This window comes from Dreissena polymorpha, chromosome 8, assembly GCF_020536995.1.
Source record: "Dreissena polymorpha isolate Duluth1 chromosome 8, UMN_Dpol_1.0, whole genome shotgun sequence".
Taxonomy (NCBI): Eukaryota; Metazoa; Mollusca; class Bivalvia; order Myida; family Dreissenidae; genus Dreissena; species Dreissena polymorpha.
In genome coordinates, this window is record NC_068362.1 from 75,498,100 (window position 1) to 75,518,390 (window position 20,291).

Consider the following 20,291-nt stretch of genomic DNA (forward strand, 5'->3'; position numbering starts at 1 on the left):
CCCAAGTAACCATATTGAAATTAAATTATTTTCATAATGTTTATCTTTTTGCATTCCCTTTCTTGTTATTATTATCTCGTTTATCATCTAAGTGTGTCAGGTAACATACGAATATCTTGGGTGTAGTAATACCTATTTTATTCATGTTTTAAAGAAAATAGAATTTCATCATGTTTCCCATTTGCTTACTTCTCAAATATATAACATTTGGATAAATTACCTTTGTCAGATAGGCCATAAATTATGATTGCGGTATACCATTCTAAAGAATCGTGAAAAATAACGTTCATTTATACCACACATGTAACAAAAACGGTTGTTTACTTTAATCTAATTACTAATTACGGGTAGTTGAAATTCTTGATTATTGTTTTAACTGCCTGCTTTTTATACGGTCTACAGAAATCTCTGAAGACATACTTTTACTTTTCCGATGCAATATATATATGGAGTGTGACTAATTTGCACATGTCGTGGCCCTACTGCAGACTATATATTGATTAGTGCCATTGACAACATCTGGATACAGCTTGATATGCCACCTTCATAATTCGTGCATAGAAATAATGGCGAAACTGCCACACCTTGCTGGTAAATTTTTAGATTGGTTATATTATAAGCAAGTTATTTATTTCAGATCATGAACAATTATTTATAACTAATACAGATAATGTACAGACATGTTTACATATAATAAATAATGATAACTGTTATTTGTTTACATACTTATGAAACAGACTTCTGATGTTGTATATTTTTGCTGTTTGTGCTACGGACTACGGCATGTGTGAAAAGGTGAGGATTTTTTCTTCCAAAGCGGACTCACACACGAAGGTACACCAAGTCGTGTTTTTTCTCATTTTAAGTTCCCCTTGTCCCTTTTACTAAATGTATTACCATGCTCATTAATCTTTTTTAAGCTTCAATATTAAGTAATATAATGGCCACAATAATATAGCTTACGGCTCGATTGTTAGCCCCTAGGTTATGTTATCAGTTGTCATAGAAAATAACTTAATTATCATAAGTGGTAACAATTAATGCCTTAGTCCTTTTACAGCAATTAGGCAATAATGCTTCACCATTTTGCAGCAGTCGGGTATCATTAACGTACACAGCCAGCATACCGATATATAGTTTTCGATAACGGACGGATTCATATCCGTCGCTTATCAACTGACTACATAATACATACTAATAATATTTACATCGCAATCGTTGTACACCGTCATTGCCTGGAATCCTTCGCAAGATTGATTTATGCATTAAATCGTCTGCTGAGTCAGAGTGATTTACATTGGACACCCAATAAGTATCACTTCTGCACAGTCGAAGCATTTGATTTACTTACTCCAATTATATGATGTTGTTTGATACCATCTTATACAAAGCTGGCGCTTGCATTCAACTAATCAGCGGAGGATTTCTGTATTTGACTCAATGAACAAGTCTGCCTTTTAATCTCCAGATTATTCATAATGTTAACAGTACGCATTATTACAAATGTATGATAAATCTGTCTGAAATGCTTTTCAAACTCGATTCTTTCAAACATCGTTTAATCGCAAATATAATAAGCAAAATAAATGCAAACACTATATATTTCATTACCAAGTTTTCACAGAAAATGTTTTAAGCAACACGACTCACTCTTTGTACACAAAAGGGAAATGTTTAAATCTTAAAGAACGATGAGCGCAATTAGCTAAACAAAACCAGTATTTCGCACATTCTACAACTGACAGAAAATGCCAACAGCATTATTATGTCTTCAGGAAACTGTTTATTTATCTCGTAGTACGATGTCAACCAAAACAGCTCGAAACAATCTCCAACCAATCAATCGTGTATTTACTGCATTTTTATCGATGTGTTTTTGGATAAAGAAATACATTCTATACGTAAGATCACGTTTCTTGGAACGAACAATTTTCTTCTCTCTGGAACATGTATGAAGGTCAAGAGTATCTGAATAGTTACGGCGATTGCAAGCTTAACAATTTTTCTCCAAACGCTAGTCAATCATATTGTCAAAGTGATGCATTTGTGACTGGTAAGCGGAAAAATATCCCACTATTTGTATACAAAAGTCAACGGGATTTGTGTATCATGATCATTGATTTTGTTCTGTTCTAAGAGAAAACTTGGATGCCAAAAAACTCTTAAAGTCAAAATAAAATGATTTTAACGATATTATTTGAAAACCAATAATTTGGAAACGTACCTTAATCAATGTTATTTGCCAAATATGCATGCACACGTTTTCATGAATATATAGCTGTTTGTTTTCCACGTATACACATGTTGGGACCTCTTCAAAATCGCAGAGTTAGGGTGTTTCCTCACAGCAAAAGTTACAAGTGAGCTCTTACGGTCTCAAACTTTCACCACGTTCTTTTTACAGCTATTAAAACTAAATCCTTACAAATGTAGTCGCCCATATCTGTATGCAACTTATTTTGCATCAAATTAATGTTGTTGTTTTTTTAAATCAATATATTGCAACATAGTTATGAAAAAATACATGGCGTATTCTCACCGAGCTTTACTTAACAATAACGTATCTAACTTAGTATTTATCTGTGGAGGGGGTATTCATGGTTACTTAGGTACATTTTGGTGGTGAATGAATGTAAGCTTATGCTGGCTTTGCCAATCATTTATTAATTTATATAAATTTATTAGATAGAGTATAATATTTTTACAAGAGGGATTAGTAATTAGTTATTATTAAAAGATAGCTGATGTGGTATCAGTATTACATGTTAATAATGGCCAACTCTGTTTGGACACAATCGATAACGGATACATGATGTATTTATCCGCATTACATTTTCGTACCAAATGCAAAACTTATATATCATGAAATTAATAATACAACGGTGCGAGAGACGAGCGGTTCACACTTTAACGTTAGTAAGCATTAAGAATTAAAAAGCTGTTAACACAACACATTTGGAATAACAACAAACACTTATAGGCTTATATGGGAACTCATTAATCATCCTGAATGATAATAATCTAAACGAACACACAAGACAAAGGTAACTCATCTTTGCCAACAAATGTAAAGATAGTGAGTAACGGAGAATATCTTTGTAACAAATACGTAGTGTGTGTTGACGTGATATCTTATGATTTATGTCGGTTCAACAGACAACGTAAATTAAACATGAACCATGCAAATAACATGTCGCAAGCGACTGACGAGGTTTGAGCTGTAATTAAGAATGACACTTTTTGACATAAGGCAAACCAATCGCAACCGGCTAGAACAAACTAAAGTAACTAAATAGCACAAAATCTGCGAGTACCAACATGCATAATATGTCGCATGTAATTTCGTGTAATTATTTTCTCGTTTGGTTTCTTGTGTAATATATTAAATTATAGTTAGTGTAGAAATGTTTATGTTATTCATGCGTAAAGATATAATATCCCATTATGTCTCCAATCTGTAATCGATATGTTTACTTCTAAAATATATAACATTAATATAAATGATCTCTGTCAGATATGCCATACATTATTCTTGTAATATACCTGTCCAAATATTCGTGAAAAAAATCCAGCACTTTACTACCATACATGCTTTCAAATAAGCAGGCATGGGTGCATGAGGGAATATTTCGATATAAATGCTATGTAATTAAAGTAAAAATACTTGATTTTTGCACAAACTACAACATTCAAGTTCTTAAAAATCTCCATCTTTTTACAGCTCGATTTAAAAACTCATGCATAGAAATATCGGTGATGCTCCCACATATGGCTGACCAATAATTACATTGATTATATGGTTATATGGTTATGAGTGCTTCAATATATTGTATGAAACAATATTAACAAATAATGTTGCATAAAATGTTGCATAAATAGTTCCGGATGATAAATGATAAAAATGATTATTTGCTTACAGTTTTATTGAACCGAAAGTTGATTTTCAAGTTGGTTCAAGGGAGAATGTACAAATGTCGCGACAATTTATGAGGAATGTGAACATGATAAACGCTGTAGACGACCCCTATTGTCTGACTGTATGTGATTGCAACTAATATAAAGCTGTTGATCGCATCCCAACTGATCATCGGGGGGCCTTCTACTGTCGTCTACATATACATGTAGAAAATAGTTTTCAACTAGAATAAAACACGTCTGCCTTTCAAACGCAGGCTTACAATGTAAACAGTTCATATTTTGCAATACTTGAGATTTAATTGTATTCCATGCGACTCAAATTTGATTTATTAGAACAACACATTTTTCAACGCCTTCATTTCTTTATGACAAATAAGACAAAAGAGCAAGCAATGTCAATCAAAACAATTTGGAATCCACATGTTTATTTTTAAAATTCCGTATTATAAAAATCATCAATAAAATATTTAATTATGGAAAATTCCTTCTTCTTTAAACAAGGTTTAGCGCATTTTAGCACAAAATAAGAATTATACCACAGTCTACACTCATGGTAATAACACATATTTATATCAGATATCAAGCATTTTACAACATATATAAAATGCCAACAGATTTATTTAATCTTAAGTAAAATTTATATTTATCTCGAATTAACATGTCAACCAAAGGCAAACATGCACAAAAATACACAAACAAAATCAAACCAATAAATCGTTCGTATACTGCATTTATTTCCGATAGGAATAAGAAATACCTTCTAGTAGGTGAGATCACGCTTCTCGGGACATACACTTTTCTTCAATTTGGAACATATTTGCTGGCCAAACGTGGTCTAATACATACGGCGATTGCCAGCTTACCATTTTATTCTCGAAATAATTGTCAATCAAATTGTCAAAGTGATGAATTCGTTGATGTCAAGCGGAAAAAGATTTCACCATTTGCAGAAATTATTCCATTCTCTATTTGTGTATCCTGATCATTGCTTAATTCGTGTTTCGAGAGAATAATCGAATGCCCAAAGATTCGTTTAGTCAAAATTGATGATTTTAACGCCATCATTTGCAAAACAATATTTTCCAAACATACCTTATATCAATGCAATGTACCCAATATGCAGAACAACACACGTATACAAATGAATACACTCGAAATGTTAATACCGTTCTGGCATGTGCAAAGTAAAACACAAACAGTAAATTGTCTACCGTGGTAAATAATGCTGTTTGGGAAAACCTTCGCCCTACCTGGAAAAAAGATAATATTGATAACGAGGTGGCTCTGAAGAAGATTTATATGTTTTCTCTAAAGATTGATATTTTCAAGGTTTTAAAGGGAACAGACGCATAAATTATTTAAAATATTGCTCAATATTCGGAAATATTCGTTTAAGCAAATGTAACGGGCTAAACTGTTAATACTGTATATATTCATCATACAGATTGTGTTATTTGTGCAAACTGATCTCTAAGGCGAACATTTAATTTCATCTTTACACTTTTGTTTTAAAAAATGCCTCCATTGTTGAAAATCGATAACGTATTAGGACATTGAGATAAACAATTTATGTTCGGTAATGTTTGTAGTCAAATACTTGGTCTTGACAAAACTGAAATCAGATGTTATTTATTCATATAGTTTCAAACTGTGGTGACACCAAGGTCCATGCGTATTTTAAAACAAAGCTGGCTTAATAGTTTATCATTTTCATGTTATATTATGTGGTTTAAATATTCTTCCATAATGTTCTACCATTTCATAACACTACATTACTGTATCAAATATCCTTTATAATACAAACGAGTAAGTCTATCATGTGTTAACATGTGGGTGAATACATCGCAGCATAATGAAACTGTACATCATCAATTAGTAAAATAGTTTAGAACCGTGGACTAATAGTGTCCCTTTTCAAGCAGAAATAGAAGAATATTATTGATGTATAATTCAATTATTATACGCGATCACCTCGGCAAATGTAATAGCAATTATATTTAGACGAGTAGAAACATCGGATGTAACAGAAAGTGATTGACCGAGATATTGTGTAAAATAACATTTATGTCCATGAAACACGAATTGAATACGATTTGACTTGTGAATTTCAAACCTTAGTTATAAAAGCTTAAGCGATCGGATAGTTAAGACATTGAAAGTTTCCTTTCTAATTCATTGACAGAACATGTATCCTTCTCACCCTTGAAAAGCATATCAGGTGTTAGAGGAAGCCATTGAAACATGTAAGCGAGTCGGGCGCGAACATTAAGACAAGCATCACGAAATATCTTTTCAAGTGAACACGTGTTGCGTTTCATAAGATTAAGTAATCGACAGGTGGTAAGATGAACAAAACTATTGTACCTTTATTTAATGATCAGTCAATCAATTAAGAAACATAAACAGAAACAACATATTTCAAAATATGATTTAACTCTTTTTAACCTTATTTATATATTTTCTTACACAACAGAACAGCAATTTTTCAACATACATTCATAAAACGCCTGATTCATAGGATACATATGTATCATTTTATAAATAAAATGTACATCGTCCTTTTAATGAACTTTTGATAAGCAAATCGGCTTGAACTGGTCTGTGGTTTTATATATCAAACTATTGTAGACTTATGAATACAAACAATTAAATATATGTTGTTTTAAAATGACTAACACGTGGTCGAGACTGTTTTTGTAGTTGACGTTGTCTTATTCCTTCTATGTTCGTGTGTCTAACAATAATTGGTGAATATGTGTAAAACTGTGTAAACAAAGTTTCAGTTTAAGCGATTTGAAAGTTATACAATGGTTAAAAGTATTACCGTTTTATATATACAAATCGTCTACATTTAATCATCTTGTTTGACAAGGGAACATACAAAACACATTTATATATAAACGTTAAGTTTAAGCCGTCAAACATAAGCACAATAATTTTCTTAAGAAACATCGAATACTTGAACAGTGAGAGAAGCTTCACAAAGCCCAATGTTGAAGAAAACAATAATAGTACAACGATGAAGTATTTGAAATATATAAACGGTATAATGAAAATCCTGCATTTATTGAATAATATAACTCTTTATAGAAAATTGTCTTAACTGATGTTACAATGTTTTACGTAAAACACAACGGCATTAAATGAAAACAAAACATATACATAAAGCAACATTTTTTTTCAATAAACAATGTTACATACACGTTTTGAAACATTATTAATATCTGTACAAACACAACACCGCTTCTTGTCTCATAGAATCGCTTTATCTTTTTAAAGGTGTTTCTTAGGAACATTGATTGGCACGCTTCATCGATAATAAGAAAGTTAATCAATCATATGGGCTAGATGGCACGACAAACTGATATCTTGTTTTACTGCTGAAAAAATGCCCAGCGATCATTTTTTGCCAAACCGATATTTAGCAAACTCATGTATCCTTTTTTGGAAGATTTATTTCTATGAGATCAAGTTTGCGATAATTTTTTATTAATATTGATTATTTTTGCTTACAACAAAATGCGTTATTTTTCGCTACGAAATTTAAAGGCAAAGTTGGTCTTCCGTGGGATTTTTGCATTTTCCTATGAGATTTTTTGTTTTTTCCGATTGAATTTTTTCTTCTTCTGTAATTGAAGTAGTCCTAAATATTTTCGTTTACAAATATAATATACCCACTGAAAGGATCGTACAAAACATTGTGATTCAATTTGTACAATCTTCTTTGTTTGCCTCATTACCGGACCGTTTCAGCTGCTGTACACAACTTGAAGGTGGTTTCCGTTCCTTAGACAACATCTGGGTACTGTCTATGTAATCACTGCTAGATAGGTCAATGTCATTATCTCGTTTATATAATTAACAATAATACTGCCACTGCTGGTTAACAACGTCGATCAGCTGTACTTTTATGAATAATTTCAAACTAACAATCGATATAAAACAAACATATAGATGTCAGTAATTGGTTGAAAATGTATGTTTATAAAAACAAACGATATGCTTATTAAATATTTGCTTACTACTTTAATTTCAAAACGATGTTGGAATACATGAACTTTGTTTACTACTTTGTATAGGACAATTATCATCTTTCTCGCAGACCAAGGTACTAATAATCGGAATTTTCTATTACTTATGAAATAGCTATTAATACATGAAAGTGTAGTTATCCAAAAATTCGAATTGAATAAATGACTATAATCTCGTTAATCAGGCGTTATATTACGGTAATGTCTTAAACGTTGTATTGATAGTGATTGTATTATAATAGGCCTTCACCATTGAAATACCAATGCTTTAATATTACAAAGGCACAATTCGTTTAAATTTTCGTTTATTTGAATGCATTATCGACTTGAAAAATCTGCACGCTTTTGTCATCACGTACCGTCTAAAGTTAACATACGTAATACGTAATGTTCGTTAAGCGGGTTACATGGTATGAGCTGGTTCTTCGTAAACAAATGGAACTAAAGTGAAACGAAGTTTTATATCAACATTATATTGAAACCGTTTCTTCTAAAAGACGTTTTGGATCCGTTTACAGACGGTCCAAAGTTCATGCTGTAACATCAGGAGTGTCTCTCAAGTCACACATCTAAACAGGCTCCCCCCCCCCTTTCTTAAGAAGGAGAAAGTGAACTTAAGTGACCGTGGAAATGTCTCCGGATGCTCTTTCAATGGAATTTGGTAAAAAGATAAATCCTTAAACGCCTTAACAAGCGCAAACGCAAAAATACCTGTGTTATAGGTCTTTCAAGATATGATCAGACGGAGGAAAACTAAGTACAGTCAAAGGAACACCAAGACAATTGATCAAGACATATTCAACCAGAAAATTTAAATGACGATTGATTTCAGCAACGGAATAGCTGTTCCATATTTGTTTGCACAAGAATAATTGCAATATCAGCTATATAAATCCGACCAGCGGCTCGAACAAATTGTGACGTTATGCTATCGCCTTTAAGTTGTTATTCGGGTCTGATCGAATGTCAATCAAACGTTTAGGATGCTATTTATAAGATATATACAAAACTGGAAATATCATCAGGGGAGTCCCCCAAATAACACAATCGAGTCTGTTTATTGACTTGTTCATACGGTCTTGCTGTAGCGCGTTTATGCACCTGCATTGAGATTATTCTAATTTTGTGTTTAAAAACAAACTACTATTAGCTACGTCACCAATGGTTGAAAACAAACGTATATGTATTCAAATTATTTCTTTTTCTAAGAATAAACTACTCACATGCGTTAGAACACTCTTCTTCTGCTATGCATACTTGAAACGCCAATTTAACCGAATTTCCTTTCCACGCTTATGTTTGATTGTTTATGTGAAGTTAAATCCAATGTAATAATTGATCACATTGTTTTTGCATTTTTCCTTTTCATAAACTCCATGCAGTAAACGTATTTAATTTATGTACGTGGCTAATATCAATTCGCTACCTAATATGATACATATTATTATACGCTTTATTAGCTTCCAAATCGAAAATATGCAATACAATCTTATTAGAATGACGTAAAATGTATACTGTGTATAATTTGCATCAGTAGTTTAAGTCAAACACATACTTTAAATGCTTGCATTTATCAGTCACTCATTTTGTCATCCGCTAAGCAAATACATCTACTTGTTTGTGAATATTTTGTTAAGTCAAAGACCAAGATAATCAAAACAATAACCGCTGATTTTAAGTTTTTAGTGCGTATGCTTACAACATATTTTAGCAGTAAACAATAAATAACTAAAGATGTTCATTTGCCGAAATTGATAAGAGTTTAAAAATTTGAGCAATAATCCTAATCAAACTGTGTTATTAGTGAATTGTCAATAAAGATCTGATGAATATCTTAATGTTAAGTACTTATGCTTTCATCTTTATTCCCTTCAGTGATGTAGCTTTTTGAGTATACACAAGCATTTGATTGTATCTGGTATACAATTGAACAATTTAACAGATACAGCCAATCTAAAGATGTAGTAAACGGAATACTAAACATCCCATTTCCATAGCCAACGGCTTAGAAACGACGGAATTTAATTAAAATCTATAATATCCAGTATTTAAACGTACTTAAGGAAACAATTTTAATAATCAGTAATGTTGTTTTACACTAAAACACCCGGATTTGAATAAATATTCACGCATGTATTATAATTTGTATTTTATTGAAGTCGGGCGATAGTCCGGAGAAATCCCGACATTGTTTTAAGGCACTATTTTGTTCAGGCATAATAGAAAGTTAATTTGAAAATAATGAATTTACATTTATTTACTAGTATCTATCATTACGAATAGTTGAATGTATTTCATAGTTCATGTTTATCTATAAGCAGAATTTATATAAATACCACTGCACACGAATAAATAAAAATGTACAAAGACATTAAGGAAAGAAACAACTTATTCGACCTATTAGTTTTTCATTGAAAAGGCAATTTTGCCCATATTGAACAATCTATATTACTTCAATTAAAACGACAACTTAGGTCAAAAAAATTAGAGTCCAATAACCGTTGGCATTTTTAAGGGCTGACATTTCAAAACAAGAGGGCCATGATGGCCCTATATCGCTCCACTGCTGACAAAAGGCTGAAACAAATATTTTTGGCATGTGCAATTTTTTAAATAAAGGCCTTATTTAAGCACATGTACACTTTTGTGACCCCCTGGGCTAAGTCAAAATTTAACGCTAGGTGCATAATTTGAGCAAACTTTGTAGAGGACTACTATACCTCACTACATACAAAATGTGGTAGCCCTTGGTCCTAGAGTTAAGGACAAGATTTTTTAAAAGTTTTCACAAAATAAGCAAGATATAAGCGCATATAATGTTCAATTTTGTGACCCGCGGGTCAGGGTCAAATTTGACCCAAAGGGCATAATTTAAACAAACTTGGTAGAGAACTATAAGATGTTTCTGCATACCAAATTGGTAGCCATAGTCCCAATGGTTTTCGAAAAGAAGATTTTTAAAGATTTCACAAAATATGCGCTTTATAAACGTTTATTCAATTTTGTGACCCTCCGGGGCAGGGTCAAAGTTAACCCCAGAGGCATTATTTGAACGATTTTTGTAGAGGTTAATTAGATGTCACTACAAACAAAATTTGGTAGCCCTAGGCCCAATGGTTATGGACCAGAAGATGTTTCAAGTTTTCACATAAAATGCCCCATATAAGCGTTTGTTCAGTTTTATGACCCTCGGGCAGGGTTATATTTGACCCAAGGGGAGTAATTTGAAAAAAACTTGGTAGAGAACTATTACATGTCACTACATACCAAATTTGGTAGCCCTATGCCTTATGGTTAATGGCAAGCAGATTCTTAAAGTTTTCACAAAATAGGCACTATATAAGCATATAATTCATTTTGTGGCTCCAGGGCAGGGTCAAATTTGACCCCTGGGGCATAATTTTAACAAACTAAGTAGAGGACTATAGAATGTCACAACATACCAAATTATGTAGCCCTATGCCTAATGGTTATGGACGAGATTTTTTTTTAATTTTTCACAAAATAGGTTTTATAATTTTGTGGCCCCGGGGCAGGATCAAATAATTTGACCCTAAGGATAAAATTTGAACACATTTGGTAGAGAACTATTAGATGTCACTATATACCAAATGTTATAGCCCTAGGCCGGATGGTTATGGACAAGTAGATTTTTTAAGTTTTCACAAAATAGGCCTTATATAAGCATATGTTCAATTTTGTGACCCCCGGGGCAGGGTCAAATTTTACCCCAAGGATAAAATTTGAACAAATTTGGTAGAGAACTATAAGATGTCACTATATACCAAATTGTATAGCCCTAGGCAGGATGGTTATGTACAAGAAGATTTTTGAGGTTTTCACAATATAGGTCTTATATAAGCATATGTTAAATTTTGTGACCCCCGTGGCAGGGTCAAATTTTACCCCAGGGATAAAATTTGAACAAACTTGGTAGAGAACTATAAGATGTCACTACATGCCAAATTTGGTAGACCTAGGTCCAATGTTTATGGACAAGTAGATTTTTAAAGTTTTAAAAAAATGGGCTCCACATAAACGTATGTTCATTTTTGTGACCCCCAGGGAAGAGTCAAATTTGACCCCAGGGACAAATTTGAACAAACTTGGTAGAGGACTATAAGATGCCACTACAAACCAAATGTGGTAGCCCTAGGCCCAATGGTTATGGACAAGCAGATTTTTAAAGTTTTCACAAATTAAGCCTTTTATAAGTATATATTCAATTTTGTGACCCCCGGGGCAGTTTCAATTTGACCCCAGGTGCATAATTTGAACAAACGAAGAAGAGAACTATTACATGTCACTACATACTAAATTTAGTAGCCCTATGCCATACCGTTATGGACAAGTAGATTTTTAAAGTTTTCCCACAATAGGCCTTATATAAGCATATGTTCAATTTTGTGACCCTCGGGGCAGGGTCAAACTAGACCACAGGGGCATAATTTGAACAAACTTGGTAGAGGATTATAAGTTGTCACTACATACCAAATTTGGTATCCCTAGGCCTAATGGTTATGGACAAGCAGATTTTTAAAGATTTCACAAAATATGCGCTTTATAAACGTTTATTCAATTTCGTGACCCTCCGGGGCAGGGTCAAAGTTAACCCCAGAGGCATTATTTGAACGATTTTTGTAGAGGTTAATTAGATGTCACTACAAACAAAATTTGGTAGCCCTAGGCCCAATGGTTATGGACCAGAAGATGTTTCAAGTTTTCACATAAAATGCCCCATATAAGCGTATGTTCAGTTTTATGACCCTCGGGCAGGGTTATATTTGACCCAAGGGGAGTAATTTGAAAAAAACTTGGTAGAGAACTATTACATGTCACTACATACCAAATTTGGTAGCCCTATGCCTTATGGTTAATGGCAAGCAGATTCTTAAAGTTTTCACAAAATAGGCACTATATAAGCATATAATTCATTTTGTGGCTCCAGGGCAGGGTCAAATTTGACCCCTGGGGCATAATTTTAACAAACTAAGTAGAGGACTATAGAATGTCACAACATACCAAATTATGTAGCCCTATGCCTAATGGTTATGGACGAGATTTTTTTTTAATTTTTCACAAAATAGGTTTTATAATTTTGTGGCTCCGGGGCAGGATCAAATAATTTGACCCTAAGGATAAAATTTGAACACATTTGGTAGAGAACTATTAGATGTCACTATATACCAAATTTTATAGCCCTAGGCCGGATGGTTATGGACAAGTAGATTTTTTAAGTTTTCACAAAATAGGCCTTATATAAGCATATGTTCAATTTTGTGACCCCCGGGGCAGGGTCAAATTTGATCCCAAGGATAAAATTTGAACAAATTTGGTAGAGAACTATTAGATGTCACTATATACCAAATTGTATAGCCCTAGGCAGGATGGTTATGTACAAGAAGATTTTTGAGGTTTTCACAAAATAGGTCTTATATAAGCATATGTTAAATTTTGTGACCCCCGTGGCAGGGTCAAATTTTACCCCAGGGATAAAATTTGAACAAACTTGGTAGAGAACTATAAGATGTCACTACATGCCAAATTTGGTAGACCTAGGTCCAATGTTTATGGACAAGTAGATTTTTAAAGTTTAAAAAAAATGGGCTCCACATAAACGTATGTTCATTTTTGTGACCCCCAGGAAAGAGTCAAATTTGACCCCAGGGACAAATTTGAACAAACTTGGTAGAGGACTATAAGATGCCACTACAAACCAAATGTGGTAGCCCTAGGCCCAATGGTTATGGACAAGCAGATTTTTAAAGTTTTCACAAATTAAGCCTTTTATAAGTATATATTCAATTTTGTGACCCCAGTTTCAATTTGACCCCAGGTGCATAATTTGAACAAACGAAGAAGAGAACTATTACATGTCACTACATACTAGATTTGGTAGCCCTATGCCATACCGTTATGGACAAGTAGATTTTTAAAGTTTTCCCACAATAGGCCTTATATAAGCATATGTTCAATTTTGTGACCCTCGGGGCAGGGTCAAACTAGACCACAGGGGCATAATTTGAACAAACTTGGTAGAGGATTATAAGTTGTCACTACATACCAAATTTGGTATCCCTAGGCCTAATGGTTATGGACAAGCAGATTTTTAAAGTTTTCAAAAAATAAGCCCTTTATAAGCATATATTCAATTTTGTTACCCCGGGGAAGTTTCATATTTGACCCCAGGGGCATAATTTGAACAAACTGAGAAGAGAACTATTACATGTCACTACAAACCAACTATGGTAGTCCTATGCCATACAGTTATGGACGAGAAGCTTTTTAAAGATTTCACAAAATAGGCCTTATATAAGCATATGTTCAATTTCTACATACCAACTTTGGTAGCCCTATGCCATACTCTTATGGACGAGAAGTTTTTTAAAGTTTTCAATAAATAGGCCCTATATAAGCATATGTTAAATTTTGTGACCATCGGGGAAGGGGTCAAACTTGACCCCAGGGGCATAATTTGAACAAACTTGGTAGAGGACTATAAGATGCCACTACATACCAAATTTGGTAGCCCTAGGCTCAATGGTTATGGACGAGAAGGTTTGTAAAATTTTCACAAAATAGACCCTATATAAGCGTTTGTTCAATTTTATGACATCCGGGGCAGGGTTAAATTTGACCCCAGGGGCATAATTTGAACACATTTGGTAGAGAACTATGAGATGCCTCTACATACCAAATTTGATAGCACTAGGCCTAATGGTTATGGACGAGAGCTTTTGAAAGTTTTCACAAAATAGGCCTTATATAAGCAAATTTTCAGTTTTGTGACCCCCGGGGCAGGGTCAAATTTGACCCCAGGGGCATAATATGAACACATTTGAAAGAGGTTCACCCCAGGAACATTCCTGAGAAATTTCATCACAATTGGTCCAGTAGTTTAGGAGAAGATGTTTAAAGGAAAAGTTAACGCACGGACGGACGCACGCACGACGGACACAGGACCATGACATAAGCCCCGCTGGCCTTTGGTCAGTGGAGCTAATAAGTTGGTACCCTATAAAGACTGCGCACTAAAAATGTGACACTAGCGTGAACAGAAGCTGCAGCATAAATATATGCACGCAAAAATAATAACACGCACGGTTTGCAAGGTATCGCGCATTTTAAGTGTCAATTCTGCCCTTGTTATTACGATCAACACATTTAAAACAAAACACAGAAACAGTCAACATAAAATGATGTTTACGATTTGCGGTAAAACAGTGCCAATACCGAATCTGTAAATCCCATATCGTGTTTGAAATCGGCTCGACATACAATTCAATCTGCATAAATTAGAGAAACGCCTATTGAATAATTCATTTTTGTATTTGGCATGTTGTCGAGCGAAAGTTATGCAATATACTTCTTTATTTAATGCTTTCCGGTGCTTTATAGAGAAATATCAGTGAATTAAAACTGATAATTTCACTGTTTCAAACAGTGAAAATTATCAGTGAACATTATCGATAATTTCCACTGTTTACTGTGAATAACGTCATTTTTTTACGAAATGACGTCATTATCCCAGCGAAATTCTTTAGTTAAACTCTTTCACAATGTATATAAACTGTGAAAAAAAGCATAAAATAAAAATTCACGCCACTCATGAAAATATTATTATCTATGATCACTCGTGAATTAAAATCGATAATTCACCGAAACCAACAAATATCCTCTATGCAACGGTTGATAACGAAAAAACTAACTGAACCAAACATCAATCGATGCATGTATATAAAAATCTATTCAATATCAATGTATCACCAAAACAAATAGCAATAACAGAAGCTATAATTAAATTCCATTGTCTTGGACAAGCATCTTTACTGTGTACTTGATGGGCCTGTGTATCGCTAACACGTCTTATTCAAGAGAACACGCATTTTAGTGTTTTTTGTCTTTGTATGATTTTTAGCACAATTTGTGTTGCACGTTCATCGGCATAGCATAAGTTGTCGCTGAAGAAATTTTTACATTCTTAAATATATTGCTATGTCCCGTAACAATAAATAGACCAATAAATGTGTTCAGCAAGTAGGTCAATGGGAGCCTATTTTGCATCTTTCCAGCTTTGTCAGATACGTATCAGTACAGTCCGTATTTTTGCTCCAACACCGCTATAAGTTAGTGGGTAATATGTAATTATCCTTTTACAACATTCACCTATAGATAGTTCAAACAAACTTATGACTATAGTATGTACACAACGAGTGACCAAAACATTAATATTTAAGCAAGCTCACCGTGTCTGAAGTTTTACGTCAGTGAAAAACCAACAAATAACAATTAAACAGGGCATATTATCTTATTTTCATTTCAAATGCCTTTGTGAATACATAAGCATGATGTATAAACGTTTAGATGTGCAAATAAACAAAATAAAAAAGAGGCTCAAACTCAGATTGTTTTCTCTTTCCAATGCCCGTTGGATTGTAAATCATTCTTTCTTTGCAATTAGTGCCAAACAATGACAGCAAAAAGCTGAAAGAAACACCCGCTATATATAAACATAGTTAATCACTTACGATTTGTAAAAAGTAATAACACGTTTTAACAAGGAAAACTGGTAACGTACAGCATGTGAGGGAAGTACCTAAGAGATGTACTGACGAAACGTTATGAGGGAAGTACCTAAGAGATGTACTGAAGAACTGGTATGAGGGAAGTACCTAAGAGATGTACTGACGAACTGGTATGAGGGAAGTACCTAAGAGATGTACTGACGAACTGGTATGTACCTAAGAGATGTACTGACGAACTGGTATGTACCTAAGAGATGTACTGACGAACTGGTATGCTCGATGCTACTTTTCGCTTCTGACGCAAAAACGAAACCAAAGTAACCAAAACATTATTAATGTCATATTATTCAACAAACATATATTAATATGAGGACATTATTGAATCAGATAAGCAACATTAAAAAAAGTTTATATAAAATAATATCAAGCATATACGTGTTTAGATAATTGTATCAGCGCGTATAATAATAATTAACGTAAGCACAAAGTCAGTACAAGGTAACAAAATAGATAAATAATTCAAGTTAATTTAAAATTAAACAACATTTAAATTGACACAAAAACGTATTCGACCATTAGTTGTATCAACACTAAAACAACAACACCTCTTGTCTGACATAATCACGGTAGTTTCAAATGTGGTTCATAATAAAAATGGATTGGCTACCCCTTGGAAACTATGTAAGGTTATAAACCTCGTAAGCTATACGACAAGACAGAATTCGATCTGTTTTACGACGTGGGAACGGGGAAAAATGGCCAGAGAGATTACATAATTTAAGAGTTGATACAAATTATATCCTAGCCACAAATTGGGATTAAATTAAACACATCTAAATAATTGGTTGTTGTTTACACTTGTTTTGTTTTTGTTATTTTCAAATGAAAGAACGAGTGTGTTAAAATGCAAATAAACGTAAAGGAATAAACTTTTCCCCTCAAAAACCTGAAATCCTTGATGGAAATACGAGTACATTTATGATTGCATATGCAATGCATGCATGCTATTATTAGCTGACATTAAATTCAAGACAGGCATGTACAATTATTTTGGGTGTAGAAATGTTTGTGATGTTTATATTTGCGTACCAATTACATGCAATAAGCAATATAGGAATGATATGAAAACGTTTGCAAACATATATATGCGTATTATATAACATCTGTATTTATTATATTATCTGTAGACATCCTTAATATTCTTTCTTATAATTAACCAGGAACCTAATAAAAGTAGTGTGCAACACATTTTCAGAAATATTACAATTGAAAGCTTCGTGTTTGTTGGCCCAATTACCGGACCCATAGCTTTGGTAACCAAGGTGGGATCCGTGTCATTAACAACATGTATATACTGCGTCAGTTATCAGTGCTTGGTAGGTCAATGTCATTGTCTCATCAATAACATTAACAACACTTAAGCAACAAGTTGTTTGCAAGTTATACATTGAATATAAACGCTGTCAAGTTTTGTGAGTATGCGATGTTTTTACCGTCACGTAAGGCCTAATAACGTACAGACGCCATTTACAATGCCATTTTAGAAATGCAGGTTTAAAAAAGAAAAGAGAAAAGGATATAATATATGCTTACCTCTATAATGTAAACACGATGTCAGAATACACTAAGTTCGTTTACTTCATCTGATAACACAATAAACCTATTTATTATAGAACAACGAATTTTCCCGGAGTTTTCTATAACTAATGCAAGAGCTTTATATACATTAAAGGTAAGCAATAAACAAAATCGAATGGATTTCATGTCATTGAAGCGAAAATCACGTAGGCCAGGCGTACTATTACATTCATGTATTAAATGTAGTTTAAGCATTGATTGTTTTTTCAAAAGGCCTACAGTTTTGAAATACTCACTCAAAGCCTTAATGTTATACCCGCACAAAACATTTATATTTGTCGTTCAGGTGGTTGATTAATCGACTTGACAATCTGCACCTTACTGTCATAACGTACCGTATAGATATCGCGCCATTATTTCATTTAAAGTGATTATTATAGTTCAGATAATGTTATTAGCATGATGGAAATACAAATTCTAGTTACGTAGGAGACCCGTTTTGCTCCAGAGGTTATAATCACCAATCAAAAATTATTTAATGTACTGCAATTATGAGAAATTATAACAATAACACATCGTCAAATCCCGTGAGAAACCGTTCGCATGAAAAGGTTGACGCAGTAATTACAAACGTATCTTTATGACACATTGCGTTTCGAAATTATTTCCTAAATAAGTCATGTATGACTTCAATTTTTCATGTCATGAAAAATAAGAGAATCGTTTATTATATTGGTTAGCATGGCAACGTTTTCTTTTCAACAGGTACAACACAAAGTAATACGCCATTATACTGTTCACAAACATAACAGACAGCAAAGTGTAATGGAAAGACGCCCAATTGAAGAATGTGTCCAGAATATATTTATTTATCTGCAAAAAGACTCTCCAGATGAAATGTTGATCTCATTTAATATTCATATTTGACTCATAATATCCTCTTCCATATTCTCAAAGTTATCAATATTATAAGTGTAACATTAAAGTAAAATCATGTATGGCACAATGCAAATATAATTAAGCGTAAAATGGACTTTAAAATAAAAAATAAAATAATATAGTATATTTCCGATATATGGTAATGCCGTGGATTGAATAAAAATAACACGCAAACGTATGGCGTTGATTTCGAACAAAAAACAGCCCACACACCTAGGGCGTTCAAAGGACTTTAAAAGAAAAAAGAAAATAATATAGTATATTTCCGATATATGGGAATTCCGTTGATGTCGGACAAAAATAACACACGAACGTATGGCGTTTATTTCGAACAAAAACAACAACACACGAACGTGGGCCGTTCAAATAATTTCAACAAACATGATGCACTTTTTAAATATAAGTACATTAATAAACATTGTCAAATAATTTTAGTTTAATGTTATGTAACAAACGCAAATATGATAAACCCCTTTATAAAATACTCAGGTTTGTGAAATGACATGGCTTTTTACGGTCTTGATGTCGAGCGTCCAGTATTGTTGGAAACCAGCATAGATGTATTTCTGTATTCTATAACTACAAATCTTCTCGCATGTCGCGTAAAAAACCTCTTCTAATTCGGTGTCTTACATGAAAATTAATGTTGCCTAATTCCTTTGCCACACATGTTCGATTGCTTGTCTGAATTTATATCTAAAGTAATTATCGAGCAATTTTTCTTTGCATTGGTTTCTTTCGTAACACCACGCGGAAAGATATTTAGGTAAAGTTCATTATTAATCTCTATTCGCTAACTCATAACATACTTTCAAACCTTATACGATTCCACCCTAAAATATACAATGCAATTTTAAGAGGAAAGTAATAATAAGAATAAATATATTGTATAATTTGCATAATAATTTAAAGTAAAACACAGACGTTAAATGCTTACCTTTTTAGTGAATCGTTGTGTAATCCAATCAACACATTCATCTACTGCATGTGTATGTAATCCCACTGTAAAGACAGAGATAAGTCAAAACTATGGCGGCTGATTTAAAGTTTTCAGTACATATGCCGACAGTACATGTACGTAAACAATAAATTCTTTGCGATGTTTTTATGTTGGTACTGGGGTGAGTCTATAGTACATATTGATAATTCGAATGCAACAAAGATATTGATAAATCGTCAATACAGATATGATAAATGTCTTAATGTTATTTTAATTATCGTTGTTTTGTTCTAGATATCCGTCAGTGATATAGCTTTTTTTAGTATACAAAAGCTTTTGTTTATAATCGATCAACATTGT

The 20,291-nt window shown here is 33.2% G+C and overlaps 1 protein-coding gene across 1 annotated transcript in view; it reads right to left on the bottom strand.

The window, feature by feature from the left end:
* The window catches only part of LOC127842494 (5-hydroxytryptamine receptor 4-like), a 98,571-nt gene extending 78,576 nt beyond the window's left edge, over positions 1-19,995 (bottom strand). Inside the window, exon 1 of the mRNA XM_052372029.1 lies at positions 19,929-19,995. The gene's annotated coding sequence lies outside the window, so the exon portion shown is untranslated. The remainder of the gene's footprint in view (positions 1-19,928) is intronic.
* Positions 19,996-20,291: the final 296 nt, after the last annotated feature.